Consider the following 26,730-nt stretch of genomic DNA (forward strand, 5'->3'; position numbering starts at 1 on the left):
GAATTTTCAAAAATCCTTTCTTAGCTGATGCTTACGTTATAATAGCTATCTGCATGCCAAATTTCAGCCCAATTCGTCCAGTAGTTTGAGCTGTGCGTTGATAGACCAGTCAGTCGGTCAGTCAGTCACCTTTTCCTTTTATATATTAAGATACTCACGTGGGTATACAACTCGTGTGCAAAGTTCCATAATCGGTACACTAGTTATTGAAAAATCTGTCACAAATCGCAATACTGGAACCAATACAGGAAAATGAAACTAAATGTACTTTTAAAAACTAGTATATTGTAAACTAGCTGATCCCCGCGGCTTCGCCCGCGTAGATTTAGGTTTTTAAAGATCCCGTATAGTCACTCAGGAATAATGTAGCTTTCTACTGGTGAAAGAATTTTTAAAATCGGTTCAGTAGTTCTAAAGATTACCCCCTACAAACAAACTTAACGACATTACCTCTTTATATAATACAAAGGGCCGTGCAGCAGAAATCGTAATATTTTAATTTCGCCATAACTTCAAAACCAAACGTCCAATTTTAATCATTCAAAGACCAAATATTATCTCCATAAACTGTTCTTAGTGATGAAATCATTTATTTTGATAAGGATTAATAGCATGAGTAAAATAAACGCGTTTAAATGTAGTCCAAAAAAAATTCAAGATTTTTAAATAAAAAAATGGTTGCTGTGCCTCACTCGATATAGATGGGTATAGTGTGTCGCGGACTTTTTTGTAGATATTTATAAGATCTACAATTAATTAGAACATTTTATGGTTCTATCTTTTATAGTTTAGGCAGCGTACGCAAAATAAGTAACTTTTCTGGTTGATTTTTTACACCTTGTGTCCGAAAAACCCAAATATCTTACGGAACCCTATTTTTTTCCAAAATAAAATATAGCCTATGTTACTCGTGGATAATGTAGCTTTCGAATGGTGAAAGAATTTTTAAAATCGGTCCAGTAGTTTTTGAGCCTATTCAGTACAAACAAACAAACAAACAAACAAACAAACAAACAAAGTTTTCCTCTTTATAATATTAGTGTAGATAATACGGAAAATTTTCAAATTCCATTTTAAAATCAGTTGAATAGTTCTCTCTGCATAAAGCCCAGGATACATTATTTTGCTCTGTTTGCGGTTCTTTCTGTTAGCGGTAGGTCTTTGTTTGCTTTCCTGTTCCATAAAGAAGCTTTATTACGACAGTATTTCCTAGCGCCGTGCTTGTATTTGTTTTAGAGGACGCGCCATAGCTCATTTCTTGTTTTACACCACGGGATATAATGACAAACTAACTTTATGATGCAAGGTTAATTAAATGAACTTAATATTGCATTTTGAAATTAAATTGCAGAAATACGCCATGATAGATTCAAAGACAAAATTCATATTATATCAATTTGGATCTTACGGTCTCATTTAATCGTAAAGGTAAGTAATTAAAGTGTGCCACGATGAAATAGCCACTAGCCTACAACAAAATTCAGTCTGACGTTATTTTTGTTATCACCACACACAATATCATTATTAGAACTAGTCATATTTAGCTTAATAAAGTAACCATTAATTTCTTCTTTGTACCAAAAAACCGGCCAAGTGCGAGTCAGGCTAGCGCAATGAGGGTTCCGTACTACAGTCGTATTTTTTCGACATTTTGCATGATAATTCAAAAACTGTGATGCATAAAAATAAATAAAAATCTGTTTTAGAATGTACAGGTGAAGACCTTTCATATGATACCCCACTTGATATAGTTATCTCACTTTGAAAGTTGAAAATACTAATTATTAGTTCATGACCACAATTTAATTTTTTTGTGTGTGATCTAACCCTAAATTCACGGTTTTCAGATTTTTCTCCAAATGTCAGCTTATGGTGTACCTACCTGCCAAATTTCATGATTCTAGGTCAACGGGAAGTACCCTGTAGGTATCTTGACAGACAGACATACAGACAACAAAGTGATTCTATAAGGGTTCCGTTTTTCCTTTTGAGGTACGGAACCCTAAAAATACCCTCGTATCGTACCAATTTCAATTTGTTGATTTATTTCTCATAAAAATTCCACAGGAACGTCAGCAATTCCTTAACGGTCCTCTTCGGTCCCTGTACAAATCCCACTTATTAAACTTCGCCCTTTATGTCCTCGTAAATAACACGTTATGAGTTCAATGCTTTCTGTTAATCCCGCTCTTGTTTTACTTTTGGCAGTTACTTTTTAAATCGAAAACTGCTAATTTATTCCTTTTTTAAATATTTCTTAACTAGCTGATGCCCGCGACTTTGTCCGCGTGGAATTAGGTTATGATTTTCCAGGATAAAAGTAGCCTATGTCACTCTCCAGGTTTTTATCTATACCCATACAAAAAAATTCGTTAATCCGTTGCACCGTTGCGACGTGTTTGAAGGACAAACCAACAAACCAACAAACCAATAAACCAACAAACAAACACACTTTCGCATATAAGGGTACTGATATGCACAAAGTATTGAATAAAATATGTATAAAAAATCCGTAAATAATGCGCGTGTTATTTTTTTGTGTAGTCGGTACTTACAGACGTGGATGGGTATGGAAAATTCTCTGTCTCAATTTTTTCGTAATGTGGAATGAAAAATATTGACACCATCCGCGGGTGATAATAATAAACAGACATGAATGGGGAATTTTCTCGTCATGTGGAAAATATCTCTAAATAGTTCCGAGAGTAGGTATAAATCTTTTTAAATTAGCTACGCCAGAAGACTCCCTCCGTCATTTCGATCCTCTTTTAACTACGGATGGCTCGCTTCGCTTGCCACCTTTCGACTTTGCTCCAATCCGCCTTGTAGTCTCGCTTCAATCAGGACCTCATTCACAAGGTTCTAGCTTCGCGCTTTACAAGAACACTCTAGGCCTCAATTCTCCATCCAAGTCTGTAATTATCATCTGTGCATGGTGTCAATATGTTTCACTGTCCATCCGTGCCTGTAATTATTATCATCCGTGGATGGTATTGTACGTTATTATTATTATTATTAGACACTTTGTTGTGTATCTAATTTCTGATGCAAATAATAATAAATTACAAATTCCAAAACCTTTCTGAGTACGAGATCTGATACTTTAATATTCCCATCTCTTACATAGGTACTCAAACCTTAGAAATTCAGATAGTGTAAATGTAGGGTTTTCTTGATTTGAAACTTTAATACTTTACTAGGAATTTTATGACCAAAAGTCTGTAATTATTCGCTACAAAACGGCTAGAAGAGGGACCACTGTAATTTATCAAGTTGTTACGAAATAAAGCCTTTTGATAGCCGTTTGTTAGTACGTAGTTACGTTTAACTATGAAAATAGCACGCGAGCTTTCTACACAATGAAGTTATGACACTCGTTATTATAGGTCCCACTTGCCTATGGTAGTATTTTATAAGTATAACAATATTATGAATACTTCCTACGCTTCAGCGTTTCCTCTATGACCATGCGTTTCCAGATTGGATGACCTAATTCTTTCGCGTTTTTCTTGTGGATTCTAAATCAGAACTTTTCAGTACATGTAGCTCTAGTCTCTCCGCAAGGCGTATGAAATGCTTTATTTTAGACTAGTTTATGCTCGCGACTTCGTCCGCGTAGACTACAAAATTTCAAAACCCTATTTCACCCCCTTAGGAGTTGAATTTTCAAAAATCCTTTCTTAGCGGATGCCTACGTCATAATAGCTATCTGCATGCCAAATTTCAGCCCGATCCGTCCAGTAGTTTGAGCTGTGCGTTGATAGATCAGTCAGTCAGTCAGTCATTCAGTCAGTCAGTCAGTCAGTCAGTCAGTCAGTCACCTTTTCCTTTTATATATATAGATTACCTCATTTGTCCTATCATTACCATTCCATGTAACTGTCGTATTTATCATGGTAAGTACCCTTACTATACGCTATATTATGTGTACAGATGCTGACTCTCATCTTTATTTTGTGCATGATACGGTGTTTTTATATATATATTGCCACGCTCCTTCCTATATCAAGTGGTGGTGTTACTACATAAGCACTTTCCAATTAAGAGAATAATAATTGTAGTAAAGCGATATGCGCTATATAGCGGTACTTCACCTAAAAAAGTATTCACTGCACCGAAACTGGACCACGCTTCATTGATATGCATTGAGCAATTAGTATATTTTAACAAGAAGTCGGTTAAAATCCAGAAGCCGCGGGCCATGGATTGGTTTCGTTTATGTCTGAAATAAATTGCCGTCACAAAATCTAATCGAGTGTAATAGATTTGATAAGTGAAGCCTAAATTGCGTGGACAGCATAATATTCTGACCTAAATTTTAACCTTCAGCTTATGAGTTTACTTAAAACTACTTGTTTGTATTTCTTACGTTATATGCATATAGCCCGGGAAGATAAATTGGACAACAGATGTAATACCTTCCCAGGTAGGTATATGCTCTTAAAATTAAAAAAAATACAGCCTGTATGTAGGTATAGTTAGCCTGCGCAGGTGAGGGACTATTGTCTACGGAGGATAAAAATCGCTCATCTTTTCGACCGTGTTTCTCGGTACCTACTATCAGTCCATCGTGTACGTTATGCGATGCAGTTCTTTGTGATCCATTTTTGTCTTTCGCGGACAATAGTCCCTCGCTCGTGCAGGCCGTTAAAGTATAGGGTTTGTGAGTGAAGTTACCAGGAGATAAAGTCAACCCACGTGCAGCATGCGATAAGCTCCGCCCGCCTTCTCTCTAATAAACACGCAGGAATAGCAAGCTACCAAGCAAGCAGAGCCTGCCTACGCACCACCACGCACCGCCACACAAATCCTCTAAAACACACTCGACGCACGTTGCACCACACAGATTTGTTTGTTTTCGGGGAATATTACTTATATAGAAAATCATGCATAATAGGGCTACTTGTTTAAAGGTAATAAAAATGTCAGGAAATTCATATTTAGCAATGTTGAGAAACTTCGAATGATTCTACTGAATATTAAATAAAGTTTGCGGGAAACTAAAACGTTTATGATGCTTGTATGAAAAAGAAATTTGGTATCAAATACATTTATCATTTTACTTAGGTACAAGCAACATCAAATAATGGAGGCAGGGATATAATAAATCACGATACATTTGTACGATGAATCGCATATCCATCAATTTCCACTTACTTGAATTGGACAGTGAAAATTCTGTGACACATTACTAGTTATTTGATTTGATAAATTGATTTTATAATTATCTAACGTAGGGTTTTGATCTTGTTTTAATATTTGTGTTATAACAGACGTTGTCCATTATGTACCTACTAGTTGAATGTAGCAGACATTTAATATAACAGTTGGTTTTAGGAGCCTTCTCAGTGTACCATGAATATAAGGTTTTAAATCGATTATTAAAATATTTCTGCATAGGCTGGATACAGGACTCTTGAACTCAGATTCTAATGGAATCGATGCCAGACAAACCCTTTTGTTAATTTTTTATGTGAAAGTATGAATCTTTCCTAAAAATTTGCGTACCCAGTGGCTAAGGGAAAGTATCCATCAAAATATTCCAATAAGTAAAACATATTATGACACCCGTGTAATTTCAATCTGAACTGTGGTATTGATGCCAGATGCCAGATTACGAAGTTTGCTCTTCTTTAACAAAAGACAGATTTACCTTATTATCACTCATGTACGTTTATTTATAAACTTGAAAGTTACACTGGCATATCTGCGTGAGTTAAAAACTTAAGTCGTACGTAGGCGAAATTCCAGGGATACGTACGAAGCGTTTTACCTCGTTTCTAATTATTTAACTCGCTAGGGTATGGAACGCCCTTCTAGCATCAGTTTTCCTCTCTAATTTTAATACTGGCACCTTAAAGTCAAGAGTGAATAGGCTTCCTGTAGGCAAGCGCTGTCCATCTTAGGCTGCATCATAACTTGCCAGCAGGTCTGATTGCAGCCAAGCGCTAGTTTATAAATTAAAAAAACAACTCGTCAAACACAACTAACTGAAGCAGCTACTGAAATAATTCTTGGTACGCATCAATACGGGTTCGGAAACGCATATTCGAGCGTTTTCATAATAAATCACCAGTTACTTTTAGACGTTCCACGAATAGTTTAATCTTGGTTAACAAGCGAATAGGGAATAGTTGATTTTTTAACTGCTGTGCGCTGCAGTGCATTTCCGTGTTGGTTTTACCATGAAAATTACTATTCACCTTTTTGTATTTCCAACTGGTAATACGAGTCTGTAGTGTATAGTCCGCGACAGGTCGAGAAGGCAATCGAGGTATGAGGCGGAGGGGCGCCCCGCACGCCCGCACGTCATCTGCGCTCGCCCGCACCGGTTAGCGCGGGGGCTGTGCGGATGTGCGGGGCGTTCCCTTCCCGACTGCCATTTCGATCTGTCGCGTACTATACATATATATTTTTAAACCCGACGCAAACAGAGAGGTATTATAAGTTTATCGTGTGTATCTGTCTATCTGCGACATCGTACCCCTCAAACCCTCAAACAGAGGAACCGATTCGAATGTATAGTTTCTTTTGTTCAAAAATCTGTTGATTCGAGATAGTTCTTACCTGTTTGATAAAAATCTGTTCAACCATATTTTGAGGATTATCAGTTGTTTCCTCAGGCGGTTCATCCAGTTGATATTTTATTTTACTTAGAATTTGTCTTATGGACTCGATCCCAACTACAATGCAATATTATGTAAAACTTGACCTGTCTGGGGTGATATAAGTTTTTAGTTTATTGTTTAAATTGATATAGGCCATACCTATTACCATACATCTAAAGAAAATTTGAACTCAATTAAAATAAATATTATTGAAACACGCTGGGCTCTTAAAATATTTTTTAAGGCTGGGCTATAATATTGATTGCTATCCCCTTAGCATCTATAGCCGCTCTAGCAGTCAGATAGGGTTTACAAAAGAAGATCATTTCTCAAATGTTTCCGTTCGGATGCCCAAGCCAACCCATAGTCTGTATAGAAGCCCAGGCTGCTAAAATCAGCCTCTTCAGTTGTTCAGCTGCTGAAAAGAAGCAATCGCTCATAGGATCGTATCCAATGCGCACCCAGCGCCTCCATTCAAACGTTTTTATAATAATATTTCGTCTGACGTTTTTAGATATTCCATAAATAGTTTAATTGCGGTTAACAAGCTTCCAGATTCTTTGATACTTTTTCTTTTACCCATTCTAAATTTTCTGTGTCGATTTTACTCTGTGAACAGATTTATTTCAAGTTTATTTTTGTTAATACTAGCCTAGTATCTGTGTCGTAGGCCGTAGCCGGCTACATTAGCATCTCTTTGGTTATAAGTGCAACCTCATAGCAAACTATACTTATCAAACTTAAAGTAATGCTATCCTTTTCACAATATTTACGACGGAAAAGCAAAGCACTTACTTCTAGACCGGTCTATTTGATGAATTCAGAGATTTGCACAATTTCATAGACAATTTTGTAAAATATCTTAAACCCAAATGAAAGGCTATTTTAGTAAGTATCTACACCACGTTGATCCATAAATGTGATAGAGATCTCTAATCACTACTAATATTATAAATTCTACGAAAGTGCACTTGTTTGATGGTTGGTCCTTCAATCACGCCGCCATGCAGCATTGATCGACGTGATTTTTGCGGGAATTATCTATGAACAAATTAAGGTTTTGCATGTAGGGTTTTTTCTCCATAACATAGACACCCAGTAATCTATACAAATGAAGTGGGCGGACTAAGCTAGGTTTTTGTATAAATAAGTAATTTATTAATACATTCCTGAAGTTTGCGGCATCTTTTAAAATATTCATAATTACTTTCCACTCTATCGTGCTCGACAAAGTTGGCATAGGCTAAGAACTGGCACTTTAGATCTGCAGTTGTTATCTGCAGTGCAGTTACTGCTTTGAGACTAACTTTCTTTGTTTACGTCGTCCGCATCCCCGTTTTACCTATTACCTACTAGGTATAGCTACAAACTTCGAATTAATTAAAAGTATGTAGCATCTTCTACTTAGGTACATCTGAGATATCAAAAGTCAAAAGTCAAATGATTTATTCAAAATAGGTAATAAATTACTCTTATTGATGGTCTGGTATGGTGTTAGATTTGTAAGATATAGTGGTAAGTGGTGATAATTATTTCGCAAACTTAAAACTAAAGCTACGAGGGTTCCAAACGCGCCCAGGTCTGAGAAGAGCCCACAACAAACTCAGAAAACTATCATTATTAATAACTAGCTTTTTCCTGAAACTTCGGCCGGTTGGTTTTAAGTTCTTGAAAGATCTTGTTGGGGTTCCCGAAAATCCTTTCATAGAAGTAAGGACCTTACGAGAAATAGGTACCTACCTACTGTAAATAATAGGATAACAGAATGACCTTGAATGTCTCTCCAGACTCCAAAGCTAACGTCATTTATAAACTTTATAAATTGGATGGAGTTTGATACAAAATTTAATTCCTTATTTAACCTCCTTAGGGGTGGAATTTCCAAATTCCTTTCTGTAGTGAGTGCATACGTTATAAAAGGAGCATGCTATTAAAATTACAGTGCGACAAGGCTCTCTTGGCACTTGAATGACATTGACAGGAGGGCGCTGTTGGAGAACAAAGGCTTAGAATATTCAAACAAGAACAAAGGGGATACATGACGACAATGTTAGTTTCGATTTTTGCCACGCGCCAAGATAGCATTGTAACACTGTATTAGTTTTTAGTCCCGACTGTTTTGGCTGTGCGTTGATAGATCAGTAAGTCGGGGCAAGTCTTTTTATACAATTGGTGGAGGTTGTAGCAAATCATAATATACTAACCATGAGTGTTCTGAAAGATTTCTCATACCTACATTGACTTATATATTACTTCGTAAGGACAGGGCTATTGAACAAGCAAAATGGCACCGACTCATTGGTCCTAAAATGTTTATTTAGCACCAATGCAACCTCAGTGACGCAGCGGGGTCTTCTCCGTTTGACCTAGGCCAAAACGAGGGTACGGGCCTCGAGGCATGGCCTCCTTGCCACATCTCAGTGACGTTTGGATTTCAAACGGGTCGTTCATTAGTATCTAAGAGGTGGCGCTGATTTATTTGGTTCCAACACCGTAAAAATTTTTGTTCGCTTGGGCGTATCTCGTCACTTATATCGATGCATACCTATCATTTTTCCAAAAACATGTTATTAAAACTTTTGTAGTGAATAGGATCGCACGTTTGGTCAAGTAAATATCGACTGTGACAACTTTTTTGGCCTCTAGCCATTTTTCCGTAAATTAATTAAATTATTACAATAAATGCTTTGTACCTACCTAAGTTTCAAACTTGACAAAGTTTAAATGGTAAAATTCAATATGAGAAAAGTTAAACATTCAAAACAAAATGTTTCAAGTAGCGCCACGGAGTTCAAGCGAAAGACCAATTAATATTCTTTAACTAGTTTTTACCTGCGACTTTAGATTCCTTTTATTTAGGATTTTTAATTCCTGTAAGTTTTCCTGTAAAAGTAGCCACTTCACATCAGATCACTTCTTGCAATTCTAAACTATTACTTATAGGTATTACTAGTAAATATAGACATAAACTTTTTCAAATCGGTAGGTATTTGGGTTTAGACATAACCTACAATGTGAAGAGCAGTTTTGTCAGAATCACAGACAGATTCTCTAATTTATTTAATTTTTGTATAGACATAAGCAAACTTCTTCTTGGGTCAATAAGACATAATTATAATTAATAAATGCTTTGATTGTAAATAGTCCGTTCGTTGAAAATAATGGCAGTCATTATTGAGAGGTATGAATAGTGACGCAAAGATGGGGCGCGAGCGTGCGCACCCTCTTACTACAATACAAAATTATATTTCTATGCGAGAGGTAACCATTCATAACAGATGAATTATATTTTTCACTAGCTGATGCCAGCGACTTCGTCCGCGTGGAATCAGGTTTTTTAAAAATCCCGTGGGGAACTCTTTGATCTTCCGGGATAAAAAGTAGCCTATGTCCTTCCCCGGGATGCAAGCTATCTCTGTACCAAATTTCGTCAAAATCGGTTGAACGGTTGGGCCGTGAAAGGCTAGCAGACAGACAGACACACTTTCGCATTTATAATATTAGTATGGATATGGATAGGATGGAAGTATGAATATTTTAAGTTAAATCAACTCTTAAACTATACTGCGTTATAACCCTTGTTCACTAAGGTAGGACCTAAGTACATAAAGCATGTAAAAAAGTAAGATAATCTTTTGTATCAGCAGGAGGTTGTTTACTGAAACCCTCCAGTGTAAATTATTTCACCGTAGCTTGTGGGACTGATTTAACGAGATAAGTCGCGAACCCTTCTAAAGGTAGTGCATAATGTCATCCCGCTAATGCAAGGGATCCCCGACACAGATGGCACCAGTGTTTATCATACAGGATGTTGGAACTTGCTCTTTTCGTGTTCACTTCATTTTGAAATGATATTTGTGCCCAACTTTGTGTTAGTTTTCCGCGATGTCGCGCAGTTTGACTCTAATGAAAAGGTTTCTATCATGGAATGTTGTAATTAAAAGTTCTTTTATGTGCCAAAGTACAAACCAGTACAACTATTATTTTATTTAAAAAAAAAAAAGATTCCGACGAATTGAGAACCTCCTCCTTTTTTTGAAGTCGGTTATAAACCCAAAGTAGTAAACACAGCTTGAAGCCAAATGAGCGATTAAAATTTACGTTCAATTTTGTTTTTAATATGTAGTTATGAGGTTCCATACCGGCCTGGTAGGAAGGTATGGTCTGTGTAAAATATTACAATTTATCTATAATACTTATCTGTGTAAGTATATAAAATGTGAAAGTGTGTCTGTCTATCTGCTTGCTTTTCATGACCCAAAAGGTACAGAGATACTTAGCAGATAGGTAAATCTCGGAGAAGGATATAGGCTGATTTTTGTCCCGGAAAATCAAAGAGTTCCCACGGGACCTTAAATAACCTGATTCCACGCGGACGACGACGTCGCGGGCATCGTCTAGTTAGAATATAAAAATTTACATAAAATAGAAAATTCGCACACAAGTTGGACCCGTTCTTTTATTAGTACTATTTCAACCCTACCCTCTTCAGAACCTTTTCAGCATTCTTCAATAAGTATTATTTGCTTTCTCAATTTAACACAATTGGTCCTTGAAGTTCATTTTTTGAAATAATAGAGGTGCCCAGTTCAGTTGCATTTGAAACGTTCGGAGTCTTTTGTTTACACCCTGTGCATTAGCATTGGCATTCGCTGCATCCCGCGCGATCACTCGGAAGGGGAAAAGGCCCTTCTCAGTTCTCTTCGAATGCCGTCTATCGTTCAGACGCAATGTTCGTGCGTGCACGCGTGCTATAGTGCACTGCGCTTGACTCGAAGCGCCTCGCGTGTTTGTGACAAATCCGTATCGAAATATTGTTTATGTGCAAAGTTGCAGCAAAGTAGGTCTATTTATATCCGTGTACGCGTGTCTAATCGTGAATATAAGTGGACTGGAGTTAGTGGACGCAATGGAGATGGTTTGATGTTTATTTTAATTCAGTTCAAGTTAATTTCGAGTGGCCGGTCGTTTTGTTTACATTGCGGCGTGATTCACTTCACGTCAAGTTCTCCGCGACTTGACTGAAACTAAAGTTATTCGGATTTATTTTTGAGTTTCGTTATTTCTATCAATAGCTATTTGTTTTGTTTATTAGATTGTATCATGGGGCTTTAGATAAAATAGATTTTGATATCGCTAAGCCCCACAAATTACCGCTATCCTTTTCGATTATTTTCTGTTTTAAGGTAGGTAGGTAGGTAGGTATATTTTTGTCTTTTCCAACTTAATAAGTTTCCATAGCAGCATAAGTTCTTTATTAAATAGGTAGGTAGGTACCTACCTACTTTCTCTTGCAATTCTATTTCATGGGTGCAATTCAATGAATTTAATTTTATTGCAGGTAGAACGTTCTAAACATGAAAATATGATAACCCGAAAACGGTTACGTGATTCTTATAAAAGTCCTACGGTTTGTATACCATATACCTACCTAGTTCGCGACAGGTCGAGATGGCAATTGGTGTATGAGACATGACCCGCACACCCGCACGTCACCCGCGCTCGCACGCACCGGGTAAACGCGGGGGCTGTGCGGGTGTGCGGGGCACCCTCACCCCGATTGCCAACTCGATCTGTCGCGTACTATACGTACCCTACCTACTTACTACAGTTTGTAAATGTCGAGATGGCAATCGGGCTATGTGGCGATGGACGCCCGGACGTCACCCGCGCTCGCCCGCACCGGGTTAGCGCGGGGGCTGTGTGGCTGTGCGGGGCGTCCCCTATCCGATTGCCATTTCGACCTGTCGCGGACTATACCTTACCTACCTAGGTAGCTACCTAAATAACTAAAGACGCTAAGTCTTAGTAAGTTTTGTAAGATTTATTAATAGTCTATTTATATCGCTCGAACAAGCACCAAAGCTCGTTTTGCAATACGCAGGACCGTAGGTGTAAAGTATTCGCAATTGTATAGCGTTCGAGCCTCGAGGTGGTTTGTACGAAGTCGCGTTTTACTTATTGCTTCCACCGGCCCAACTAAGGGCTTGGAAAGACACAACGTGCGACTGTTTCGTGACCCTTAGAGGAGTTTGGTGATGCAAAGGCGTTTAAATACTGCCGAAAACGCATAGGCGTCACTCTGCTGCCGTCGCGATACGTGGTATAACGTGCTTTGCATACCTCTAAGTCGTCAAATAAAAAGAACTCTGGGCAGTGGGTTATATATTGATCTATTTGGTGGCACGAAATGAAACATAGGCGCGCTTTAGGCAAAAGAAGCTTAAGATAACGGCGCGGCGTAGGGGCAGGTGGTAGATATGGTGCCGCTTCAAAACTTATGCATACGAAATGTATAAGAACAACGCGTCGTGAATTAAAGGATAGTAATATCTTATACCCATGCGCAAACACAATGTGCTACTGTCATAAGCCGGAAATTTACGCGGCATACCTCTCACTCTAACTCCTCTAATCAAACTAAATGTATGAAACCGATATGTTTCTGACGCGTCACGAGTCACGAGTCACGACACATCACGACACGCTAGTATATTTCCGTCTTTTCAAATCGTACACGTTTTCAGTGTAACATTTTGTGCTAACGCCCTGCCATGATGTGTCGCTACGCGCTATGTATACCCAAGCCCTAAGTTGGTCCGGTATCTTACGCCCACAATCGCGGTTTGCGGCTTGCAAATACATTTTGCATTTCATTAAAAGTAAAATTATCTTCAATCTCATTTATACCATTACCTACCTATTTGATTTGATCTATTTTCGTTGAATTAATTTTTTAACAGTATACTTAATCTAAAACTTGTAAGTATTTAGTACTTACCGAATGACCTAGATAGATACCTAGGGTAGATAACATGGGATTAGGAATCAGCTTAGCTTACAATGATCTGTCAATTCTGTCACACCAAGATAATATTTTGATGAGATTTGAAGAGTTATATTAAAAAATAATTTATATTTAGGGCTACCTATTACTACCAATAATTATCATTGACTTATAAAAACTGACTTTCTAATAGGTAATAATGGCGAGCATAAGCTAGTTAGATATAAAGGAGTTATCTCTAACTAGCTTATGCTCGCGACTTCGTCTAGTCTAGTAGTTTAAGCTGTGCGTTGATAGATCAGTCAGTCACCTTTTCCTTTTATATATTTAGATAGGGTATTATTTATTTCGAATAGATTTAACTTTCAAAGTAAACATAGAGACAAGCAAAAGGTAAAAACTAAGTACTCACTAACCTATTCACTTACAAAAAATAACAAGAATGTATCTAAGTATTTACTTAAACTAACTTGAATCCAACAGGCGACAAGACTTGAGACTAAGCTGCAACTCCAAACTTACTAACAAGTAACAACAATAAACTCGTGAACACTTTGAGATTGCAAAATGCTTTGAAGCTTATCAGTTTGTTGCAAGTTATCTGAAATTGAAACTAACCAACTTTAAATGCAGAAAGTCACAACTTCTAGACCACCTGTGGCATGACTTCATTTAGTATCAAGTTTCAATTCATTTTATGTCTAGTTGGGAAATATTTATTGCATACTAAATGATGCCCGCGGACTTCATCAGCGTGGATATAGGTTTCAAAAGTATCGCGGGAACTCTTTGATTTTCTTTCCGGGATAAAAAGTAGCTTATGGACTTATTAATTCAGCTTATAAGCTATCTACATTTCCAACCAAATCTATTCAGTCATTGTGGCCTGAAGACGTAAGAAATAATCAAACACACAAACTTTCACATATTTATAATATTACGTACCTATGAGGAATAGGAATTAAGAATAGGATTAGCTGTTTTCTGTGACTTCGTACACGTTGAATTTGGGAATTTATTTTTCCGTAAAACTAAATTTGATTTCCTCGCGTAAAAATAGCATTATGTCCGTCTCCTGAATGCAAACTATGTATTTTATTATGTAGGTAGTTATGGTTCGCCCATCTGTGTTAGATTAAGACGTACCTATAGTGTTCCACGAATGTAAATTGCGTGGTCAGCGTCTAGACGCGGTGGCGATCTGCGCGTCGCCCGATTATTATTTCATTATTAAAGCAGCCTCAATATCGGCTTTACGTGTTTTAATTAATCATTTTCCCTGATGAAAAACTCAGGGAAAACCCTAAAAGCTCCCGTAATCAAAAGTGGCGCAGCCCGGGACGGATTTTCCGACTAAAAAACGTCAAGGAAAATTCGTAGAACCAAAACAAATAAATTTTCTTTTGTGACGAGTGCGAAAAAGGGGCCTAGTATGGAAATAGCGAAGCGGTGAGTTATCCTTTCGCCAATCCTTTGTCCTACAAATATAGACTATTAATATAAAATGTATTTTTTTAATTGTTGCAAAGATATTAAGTATAAATTATAAATTAAAATGAATTTATTTTAATTTAAGTTTTATTATAATCAAAAAAATAAATTGCAAATAAATTAATATTAGAAATTAAAATGAAATTATTTTAATTTCAAGTTGAATTACCTACCTATTTACAAAAATATATAAGTTTTAACGGTAATGTACTTTTTACTTTATTAATTTATAACTTATACAAATCTTATTTCTAATTCCAATTTTTTTATTTTTACATTACGCTTTTATTGTGTTAAGGGCCCATGTGTGTCTATTTTATTAAGGGCGCATGTGTGTCTACTGTGTTAAGGGCACGTGTGTGTCTATTGTGTTAAGTTAAAGTTTTTTTTGAAAGCCAGTTGCATCCTCATTTCATTACTATTATCATGGCAACCCCGTCCATCTTATCTGTACCGAAGGAAATCGTGCAATTAATTCCTTTGTATGGTGGTGATAAAAGACAGTTAAATCTTTATTTGCGAAAATGTCAGTACGTGATTGATCGGTTTCAAGGAAATGATGAACAAAATTTTTACATTTTTAATGTTTTAACGAGTAGATTAAAAGACGATGCAGCTGCGCTCCTGTCCGAACGAGAGGACATCGTTACATGGTCCGCATTAAAAGCCTTGTTAATCCAACATTTTGGAGACCCTCGCAGTGAAGCGTGCATTAATATCGAGTTACAATCTTTAAAAATTAATCCAGGTGAAAGTTTTCTTGATTTTTGCAATAGAATCCAAAGTGTTCGTTCGTTATTAATGTCGAAGGTAAATTCGAGCGATAATTTGGAATTAAAACATTCTAAGGCAGTTATATATAATAACACAGCTCTTAACGTGTTTCTGTATAATCTTCCCGAAAATATGGTGCGTATTGTTAGGCTGAAGGCACCCACTACTTTAGAGGCGGCTTTAAGTATCGTACTCGAAGAAGTAAACTTTTTAGAGCAATATAAGACGCGTAATCGTGTGCATGGTAATAACCCAATAATGAGTTCGAGTTCAAGGCCAATTAATTTTAATAACCCACAAATGAAGATGCCTCAATTTCAGGGTCAAGGTCAACCACCAAACCCAGCGTTCGGTCATAGACCTCATTTAGGTTTTCAGCCACAACAGTTAGGGATTAGGTCCTCACAACAATTTGGGTACATGTCCCCACAACAATTTGGGTACATGCCCCCACAACAATTTGGGTACAGGCCTCCACCACAATTTGGGTACAGGCCTCCACAACAATTTGGGTGCAAGCCTCCACAACAATATGGGTACAAACCCCCACAGCAATTTGGGTATAAACCACCACAACCCCAGCAACAATTCGGGTACAAACCACCACAACAATTCGGGTACAAACCACCACAACAATTTGGGTACAAACCCCCGCAACAATTTGGGTATAGGCCACCACAACCCCAACAACAAACTAATGACGTATCTATGAGGACAGCACAGCCGAAAATGCAACAAGGTTTTAAGTTGAACGAATTAACCATGACCAACTATGAGGATGACTTTCCCTATGACGATTATTATAACTATGACAATGACTATTCAGATGACATTAACTACGGTTATGACGCTGACATAAATCAAACAGAGTATTCTAACGTATCTTATCATGAATCAGAACCAATAAATGATACTGAAAACCCACTTCCGGATTTTCGGGAAACAGCCTCGGTAATAGACAAGAAGTTATAGAATTAAATTGTGACCCTAATTTAAAACTTCCCTATATTTATTTGGAAGAAATAGACGCAAAAATGATGATTGATACAGGGAGTATGAGATCTTTTCTCAGTCCTCGAAAAGCTCATGAGTATTTTAGTGACTCTATTAGAAAAGAACAATTTCAGGTAGTTAGCACTCATGCTTCTAGTAGGCATGATGAAGTGATAGAAATTCCTCTCTTACCTAGTTTCAGAAGTGACAATTGGCATAAGTTCTACTTATATGACGTAGACAACCGTTATGACGGACTTATTGGTAATGATCTTTTACAACAATTAGGCGCAATCATAGATTTGAAAGACCAGTTATTGAAAACTAGCACTACTTGTATTCCAATTATAAACGACAATTTAAATTATACGATTAATATACCTGCAAGGTCAGAACAGCAAGATAAGTTACCCATCGATCAAAAATCAGGCGATGCTGATGCTCTGTCTACAATTAAAATTATTGCTCTAAATTCAAGCGAAGAAAATTTGTCACTAAAAGTTAACGTAGATCAAAATTTGAGTAGCAAAGATTCATCTACAGTAACTATGTTAGATTTGAACCGAACAGCAACCGCTAGTTCCATAGAATTTAATGGTAAAAACGTAAATGATTTCCCAGTACGACCAGAATCTAGTAAAACAGATACAATTAATTTAGCTATAAATCCAGATTTAACTGGGATACCGATTTTGAATGAGGTCATAAACAGAAAACCTGTTTTACAGCTAACAAAAACCCAGAATGCCCCGTTTCAGGAATTATTCATTGATCTTTTTAGCATTGAGGGAATAAAGAAAAAGGTTAGGAAAAAGAAACGTGGCGAAGCTAATATTGAGTTTTCTGAAGGAAACATTGTTTTTGCAAAGGATGTTAATAGGCGTAAAAGTAAAGATAAACCTAGATATATCAAAGCAAAAGTTATATGTCGTTCTGAAGGAAATATTTTACCAATCAAAGTAGGAGAAAGGAAATCCAAAACCTCCATTAAAAACATTAAACGTCCTCCGCAGGTTCTGATATGTCCTGCTAGTGGTGATGCAGTCACAGACTTTTCATTTTTTAAAAAAACTTAATGTAAAAGAAACTGACTTGATTGTCTCTAAAATGTTTGATCGTTTTATTAATGTAATCAGCTGCTAAGCAAAACAATTGGATTTTTGTAACTTTTTACAGGATTATTTAGTATATTTAGAAGTAGTTCTCGTACTATCTTTGTTAGATTAAGTGAAATTGAAAGAGCATTAGCGTTAAGCAAAATCTCTATTTTACATTAATCAATTGTGAACTCTACAGAATTACTCTATGTATCATTTAAATGTAATTTCTAACTCTAGAACCCTAGCTATCATTCCCAAATATCCTTACCTTTTGGCGAAAGGAATAAAGTATGTACTTACCGCTTGCTAAATCATGTCAAGAATTTTCTATCGGCAATCAGTTCCTATGCACTGCAGATAATCGAGCGTTATATCATTATGGACTTACCCTGGTCACAATCGACGAACCGTGTGAGCTGGAAATTTATGGCATTCACCTCCACCACCGCATTATCGTAGAATCAGATAATATGAAGATGATTCCAATTATTACACTACCTCAATTAAACGCAAATGAGACTCTATCTGGTGCAAGTGTAGTTAACATGGAAGCAATTAATTTAGACGAAGTGAAATACATGGCCTTTTCATTGAAACATAGTGCTGTTGTTGAAAGTGTTTTAAACGATCAAAAGGACAGTAAATTCAGTGTAATTTTAGGATACCTGACATCAGATTTTGTAGTTTTAAGTATTTTTGTCTTCTTATGTTACTCCTGGCTAAAATCGCCAAACTGTTCATTAATTAAGAAAAATCATCGGAATGAATCTAGAATCGATCCATCCGATAATTTTCCTCTTAGGGATGGAGGAGTTATGGTTCGCCCATCTGTGTTAGATTAAGACGTACCTATAGTGTTCCACGAATGTAAATTGCGTGGTCAGCGTCTAGACGCGGTGGCGATCTGCGCGTCGCCCGATTATTATTTCATTATTAAAGCAGCCTCAATATCGGCTTTACGTGTTTTAATTAATCATTTTCCCTGATGAAAAACTCAGGGAAAACCCTAAAAGCTCCCGTAATCAAAAGTAGGTATCTCTATGCCGAAATTTTAGCAGCAACTACAAAACAGGTGCAATAAAGAAGTAAAACAAACAAACTATCGGATTAATAAAATAATAAAACTATCTATTTGTTCAAATAAGTATGATAGCATATAATTTAACTTTGTAATGAAGACCTTCAGTAACTTTAGGCCCCTATACTTATCTGTAAATGTTAGCAGTAATTTTACAGTTTTATTGGACAACATCATAATATTTTGTATCAGTTATTAGGTAGAAGGTAATATTTTATGCAATTTTGACTCGTTCGTGTACTTGTAATGACTTCTAACTGATTGCTATCGTTTAAGAGATTTATAGTTTCTGTCAGTGTCTCACATAGATAAGTAATAACCTGTATAGATAAGTATATAAGTAATAATCTAGCGTTAAGTTAAATCATAAATCGTGAAATGTACTCTACATTTCACGATTTATGATTTAACTTAACGCTAGATTATTACTTTGATTAGAGAATTCATTTAGTAAATTACGGTTCGGTCGCTTAAATTTGACTAATTAGACCACTAAAGTACCAATAATATCTTTGAATTAGACCACTGTTCCTTAAGGAACAGAACACGGTCTCATGTTGAGTTATGTATCACTTAGCCATATTAAAAATACGAAATGTGTGTTTATTTTCTGGTTGATTCTTCAGTCACGCTCCAACGGAGTAAGGAATTTTAGGTAAGCATACGGGCATCGAACGGGTAATAAGAATGAGGCTACTTCTTATCCCGGAAAATCCAAGAATTCCCACGGGTTTTTTGGAAATTTAATACCACGTAGATGAATTCACGGGCATCATATTATCATATTTTTGATATCTTGCTTCCCATAATATTATAATATTATAGGCTACTTTTTATCCCGGATCGAAGAGTTTCCTTGGGATTTTTAAAAAACCTAAATCCACCCTGACGATGTCGCAGGCATCAACTAGTTTATGTAGGTACGTTATGTAGAACGTAGAACGTAGAACGTAAAAAATTGGTAGCTTAGCTGATCTCAAAAAAATTACGGCTCTAGGTAATCCGTAGATAATGAATATTTTGACATTTTGCTGCAATTATACAAAATACTAGACTTTATTTGTTTAAAAATCTTTATTCTGATCTATATTTTTATGTACACCAAGGGAAAACGTTTAAAAACATCTTAGCGCTTTCTAGGTTTTCGTTCCCTTTCTTTGCGTTTGTTTTGCATAAAGCTGCCATATTTGCATGTTTCCATTGAAAGCGTCGTAGCGTTTCGTCTTTTAGACTGAAACTCATGTGGCTCTTTCTGAAAGGCTTTTCTTTGAAAACTTTTTCTGCGACTGCAAGGAGTATGTCCAGTTTGGCGAATGTTTTGAATGGTATAAAAGTTGGCATCTGCTGATTAGGTTAGGTATTTTTTAATCAATAAAATATGATCAGAGGTGCATCACTAGCGGTAATAGCCTAGTGGTTAAGACGCCAGCCTCCTAGTCGAGGGGCCTGCGTTCGACACCTGGCACGCACCTCTGACTTTTCGGAAAACTTGTTGCACTTGACTAGTCATCGAATCACGACGTTTTTCTGTTCACAAAAACGTCTTGTAAGTTTTAATATTGTAGTAGTGTAGTAATAATGTCTATAGGTAAGTGTAGTAATTTAGTTGAATAAATTGACTCAGAACTTTGTTTAAATAGTCTAGAAATGGAGCTATATTTCCATGGAATTTATTCCGCACATTAAAGACTAACTTCATGTGTTCCTAAGATACATTAGATTTACTCTAAAATAGACTCTAGAGTCCAAGTCGCTGATAGAAATTTGCGATTTCGCGAAATTGTTTACTGGGCATGTAAAACTGTCCATGTTCTCAGCTAAACCAGTTTCCAATGAGCTTGGGTGCAAAGGCACTGCCACTAGGGATTATATTGAAGAATTTTATGTACTATCTATAAATAAAGTGTTTAATGCTCGGAATGCCACGACTAAACGTCTAATAAGGTGAGAATGGAAGATGAGTACATCATAGGTGAAGCTCGTCAGTCGTCAGTAACTTGACAGTTGATTAGAGCTTAGACAATCATATAGAACCAACAACAGGTAAACTTCGGTCAATTTGATGATCTCTCCAATTCACATATTAACTTAGATCCACATATTAAGCATTCATAAGCTTAGATGGGGTGACAGGCACTGAACCTAAAGTATTTAATTGACAAAAATTATTGTACCTACTAGAATCTAGATATTCTAGATGATGCTCACGACTAGCTCTGCGTGGATTTAGCTTTTTAAAACCCAGCAAGAACGACTCCCGTTGTCTGGTTTGGCTTTAGGACAAAAAGTTGCCTATGTTACGGCTCCAGAAAGCAAGCTATCTCTATACTAAACAGAAATCGCAGGCATTATGCCAGCGATATCGTCTACATGGATTTATGTTTTTAAAAATTCCGTGGGCATAATTTTGCGTTCTAGGTATTCTAATTGTAAACATCTCAAATCGGTTAAATCGGAAATCGGACCGACAGAAACAGTTTCGCATATTAAGTAACTAGCTAAGCTTATCCCCGCGAATTGTTCGCGTGGACTACACAAACGTCAAACCGCTATATTACCCCCTTAGGGGTTGAATTTTCAGAAAATCCTTTTTTAGCGGATGTCTACGTCAAATAGCTATCTGCACGCCAAACATCCGTCCAGTATAGTTTGTGCTGTGCGTTGATAGATCAGTCAGTCAGCTTTTCCTTTTATATATTTACTTAGATTTATTATTCAACGCAAATTATAGACCCTAAAGTATTATTATTTCTTCTGTGCCTACATTGAAGACCATTGGTATTGTATCACGAAACGAACGATTACCAATTCAAGATATCGCTTAAGAGCAAGCTATCACGCTAAACAGTAAAGTAAACACGCTTCACATACACTTGCGTGTCACGTTTATTACATCCAAATATTTTTTTAGTAAACCACAAGCTTATTTTTATCGTCAAAGAAACGAAATGTTTATGACAGTTTAAAACGTTAGTGGCACAAAAAGTTGAATGTATACTTTTGGTGCGCTTTGTTTAGGGGGTGGAACAGGGGTCGCCACCCCAAAAGATTCTGCTCCCCCGACAGAAAATAACAATAGTTCACACAAAAATCGATAAATATCGTAGTTACTATAACTATTGGCACTAGTTTAGCCGATGATTATGTAAAGGTAAAAAATGTTTGCAGGTTTTCTAGTAAACGTTGGACTACCTACTATTCGGGGGTCTAGAGTTCGATCTCGGGCATGCACCTCTAACTTTTCAGAGCTATGTGCGTTTTAAGAAATTAGATATCACTGAAGGAAAATATCGTGAGAAAACCTGCATGCTTGAGAGCTCTCGATAAATTAATGTTCTCATAGGTGTGTCAAGTCTGCCAGTCAGCGTGGTTGTACCTACTTGCAGTTGTATTAATATGAAACTATGCAGAGCTGAGATTTCATTAGGTATTCTTCCAAAATTTCTTCTTATTCCCTTATCTGATCACACAACTACCTACCTGTCGTTCATATATATCTTTTTAAATACAGTAAGAAAATACAAACAATTTTTTCAAGACTAAATTTCATGTTTTTAACGTATCTATATGTCGTGTATTTTCATAGTGTGCGTATGTTAAATTCAAGTTTTATCTACTCGTAATATTTGTGCGGGCCATTTACGCACAATGTATCAATGTCAATTAGTTATAATTGATACAAACTCGGCGTGCTGGCTCTATGATCTGATATACGACCAACGCTGACATAATGTGCGAATATCCTGATGTAAATTATTTTCTACTTGTATAGGTACGTTACGTTGTTTGTTTTTATTTTCTTTGTTCCCAGCTGCCAATGAATTACTTATGCTGTACACTACTTTTAGGGATATTTACTCATGTACTACTTACTTGTAGATTTTTATGCAAGCTCTATACAAACTAAGCTTTGTACCTACAGCTTTAAGCTGAGCTATAGGTAGGTACTTTCAGTTGATTAGCTTAGTTTTGTTTACATTTTTTCTAAAAATTTAAAAAAATAAAGTGTTAATCTAAAATTACCTATTAATTAATTTAATTATTCTACATTTTAGGGCTGTTAGTAGAAAATAGAAATTAAGTTAAATTTAACTGTTTGTTCAATAAAATTGATAACAATGTGCATATTGTTGTATTCCATTTCATCTAAAAATAATATTCTTATCTTCCCTAGTCTCTGTGTTGGGTCGTCTATCTTAAGATTTGTAACCTAATAAAGTTTGAATAAATGCGTCTTGAATTGCAAAAAGCACAAGGGGGATTCGCATAATAAATCTGTATTAACGCCAAGTCACACCCACAGGTATATGGACTAGGCTTAATGAAAATATATGGAGAAAGAATCCAAGTTGCACGTAAAACAAACTTGAGGGAATCGTATGCGATGGGCGTAAAACTTTCAATGGTTCATATGAACTCTCGTATTAACTATTATTTAAATAACGTAACCATGCAGAGAATCTTAAGTACTTCATGCATGCCTTCTGAAGACTGTAGATTATAAATACCATTGTTAATATTATGTTTCCAATTCTCGTTTCTAATACGCACTGTTAGAAAATTGAATGCCCTTACAGCTTCCGTTTTCTCCCCTAGTCATAACACTGCATTGGTATGGTACCTTCAAAAGAAGAGTGAATATGCCTAGGTTCTATCTATCTGCATCATCTTCTACTGTTTGATGTGATTGCGTAAGCACGGGCCTATCTAAAATTAAAAAAATGTTGTCTATTATTTAAAAAAATATTGAGTAACTACTTAGGCACCTAATGTTCATTTAACATTAATTGTATATTACTGCCCATATATTATAAATGCGAAAGCGTGTTTGTTTGTTGGTTTGTGTGTTTGTCCTTCAATCACGTCGCAACGGTGCAACGGATTGACGTGATTTTTGCATGGGTACCTATAGATAAAGACCTGCAGAGGGACACAGATTCTTTATCGGCTTTTTATCCCGAAAAATCAAAGAGTTCCCACGGGACTTTTAAAAACCTAATTCCACGCGGACGAAGTCGCGGGAATCAGCTAGTTATTAATATCACAGTATGTTGTTTGAAAGAAAACGCTAATTCTCTAAGAGACTGTAGCCCTTCATTAAAAAATATGTTTAATGCCATTAAAAAGTGAAATAAAACACAGCAAGAATAATAAAGCATCAACACCTCACCAGGGAAAATGGAAAACACAAAAACACTTAATAAGACGAGCAGGTGATTTAAAAAACGAGATATCACATTTTTTCACAATAATGAACGGAGATTTTTCGCAGTTGGAATTTCACACAAAAGGCTTTATAACATTAACGGACTCGGATAATGAAAGTAGATTTCGCTATGTAATGCTGTGTCCTAGGTTATAAGCGGGATATTTTCATTGTTTCTAACGATTCTGGCATTAAATTTAATGGTAGTGATAACGATGCAACTGCTGTGTACACTAAAGGATTTTTGCTTAATCAATATTTGCAAAGAGTTTGAAAAAACAACGGAAGATTCTTCTAGCTGTGAAAATGAAAACGTTAAGTTAAATTATGGTCTAATACTTCGTGGTACCGGTACGAAGTAAGAATAAACTTCTAAGTACATCATTATAGGCATTTTGTCTCTAATGATGAATGGAAAACGAGTGTGGAACGGAGAAGAACATCCTAGCATTCCTAGCTGGCAACATCTGCTCCAACGGTTTAATAAAATTACCAGGTCATTGTTCGAAGCTGCTGTATCCATGGTTCGGGTTGTGTTCGATAGTTCTCCTCAAAAGACCCTACCAAGAAGAGTATATAATCCTAATCCTAATATCCTAATCCTAATAATATTATAAATGTGAAAGTGTGGATATTTGGATGTTTGGATGTTTGTTACTCAATCACGCAAAAACTACTGTACGGATTTGGCTGAAATTTGAAATGGAGATAGATTATGCCCTGGATTAACACATAGGCTACTCTTTATCCCGGAAAATCAAAGAGTTCCCGTGGGATTTTGAAAAACGAAAATCCACGCGGACGAAGTCGCGGGCATCAGCTAAGTAGTTAATAGCCCATAATTGAATGGATACGTGTATATAATATTTTTTTGTCAATTTTGACAATAAACTAACACAGAGGACTATTGCAAATTAAAGACCTTTTTATTGATCAAGCCCATGAAACTAAGAATTAGCTTACTAGCTTCTAATTATCAAGACTGTAAAAAACCACAAACCTTCTACAACTTGGACCCCAACGCAGTCTGCAATCCCCTTACCCTACCCTCCACATAACGACAACCCTGTTTATTGCTGGGTATTGTATGGGCTTAATTAATTTGCTTTTATGTGAACAATCTTTGCAATATTTGCTGAGCCATCCTCAGAAATTATAGTCTCGTTTTACGAAGTGTCTAATAGATAATGTTACAAAATAAAATGAACATAATAAATCTTAGATCGCAGCCATTTACATACAATGCTCAATATACGCTGTATAATATTATAATAAGATGTTATATTGAATAATAATATCGATGTCATACGGGATGTGAATTGATTTACAATGGCATGAATTATTTTAGAAATATAGCTTTGAGGAATGTAGGGAGAAGAGACTAAAGTTATATACAGTTGATTCGTTGCGCACTCCCAACAAGCATAGTTGGATTCTCATTTGAATATTAGCCAATCAAACGCAAAGAAATTTTGTACACACGTTCAGACACTAGTATCTGTTTCTACAATGTTCCAGATTTCTGTAAATTCCTAATGTAGTAGTAGGTATAAAGTTACACAGGCTTTAAGATTTAGGCTGAAATCTATAGAGCGCACTTTGACTCTGCTCAGACTTAAGATTGAGTTAAAACGAGACAGATTTATGTGAGAGATATACATCTGTCTCGTTTTAACCCTGTCTTAAGTCTAAGCAAAGTCAGAGTGCGCTCTATAGATTTCACCCTTAGATACAAACTTTTGAGCCCATGTAAATTTGAAAAGCATTTTACCGGAATTCGGTAAACCACAGACACAGATACTTACCTATTTGTTTCTAGAATCAGAACTAATTAACGTTTGTGTGGAAACTGCTGGAGAGCGCGCTAGAGAAACTTCTCTTCCACAGACATATAATGTACCTATTCGAAGTGATCAGCGCGTCTATGTACCGTAGCTACAATATATGTCTGTGTTCTCTTCATTGACATTATGCAGCGCTTTTGTCGACGATTTTATTGGGATACTTACCTAAATCTGTATCTGGAAATATATCAAGCATAAATTACCATAAAACGTGCACTACTTTAATAGATACGGTACTCTTGTAGAACTTATAACATATACCATAAGGATCACATTGAACGTACTTAGGTATAGATTTATAGGTCGGCGACCGTGCTAGGCTTGCGACTTCGGCTTCTACGAAAAGCAATTCGCTGTTGAACATGGGCGGGTAACTTGTTTGAGAAGCTTACACAGTCTTTAATAAACATCGGCTGAGGTAGTGAATCGTTAACAGGCATTTTAGCGCGTTTGCTCTTTTTCATTCTGCAGTTTATGAGAAACACTTGAACATTTTCTGCTTATCTCGGCACAAGTTGGATTTTAAATATTTTCTATTCAATCGCTTTTGGCGTACGCCATCTGCTATAGCAGCACCTTTAAGCAGCTTTTATTCGTTTCGTTCTATCATTTTTGCGAAAAAACAGCGTCTGATGTTAACCAATAATAAATATCGAACCTTTAACGAACCTTAACAATTATTTTAGTGCTTCCGTTTACTTAGCAATTCCAAGAAACATTCCAATATTATTCACCTAATTCGATGGCTGCGCTGATATTAAATTATTGAATATTTTGTTAAACGATTTTCCCCATTCTGTTTTTTTCTTTTCTTTGCATAATTTAACTGTGAGTCGCCATATTATTTCC

The 26,730-nt window shown here is 36.4% G+C and overlaps 1 protein-coding gene across 13 annotated transcripts in view; it reads left to right on the top strand.

Moving 5' to 3' along the window:
* LOC117997230 (protein sickie-like) overlaps positions 1–26,730 on the top strand; it is a 304,036-nt gene that overhangs the window by 171,940 nt on the left and 105,366 nt on the right. For 3 of the 13 annotated variants that reach the window (XM_069509868.1, XM_034985470.2, XM_069509869.1), the window contains exon 1: positions 11,323–11,526. The exons of the other annotated variants lie outside the window; for them this stretch is intronic. The gene's annotated coding sequence lies outside the window, so the exon portion shown is untranslated. Of the gene's footprint in view, positions 1–11,322; positions 11,527–26,730 lie in introns of those variants that run through there. 13 annotated transcript variants of the gene reach the window in all.

The sequence above is a fragment of the Maniola hyperantus genome, chromosome 4, assembly GCF_902806685.2.
Source record: "Maniola hyperantus chromosome 4, iAphHyp1.2, whole genome shotgun sequence".
NCBI classification, from domain to species: domain Eukaryota; kingdom Metazoa; phylum Arthropoda; class Insecta; order Lepidoptera; family Nymphalidae; genus Maniola; species Maniola hyperantus.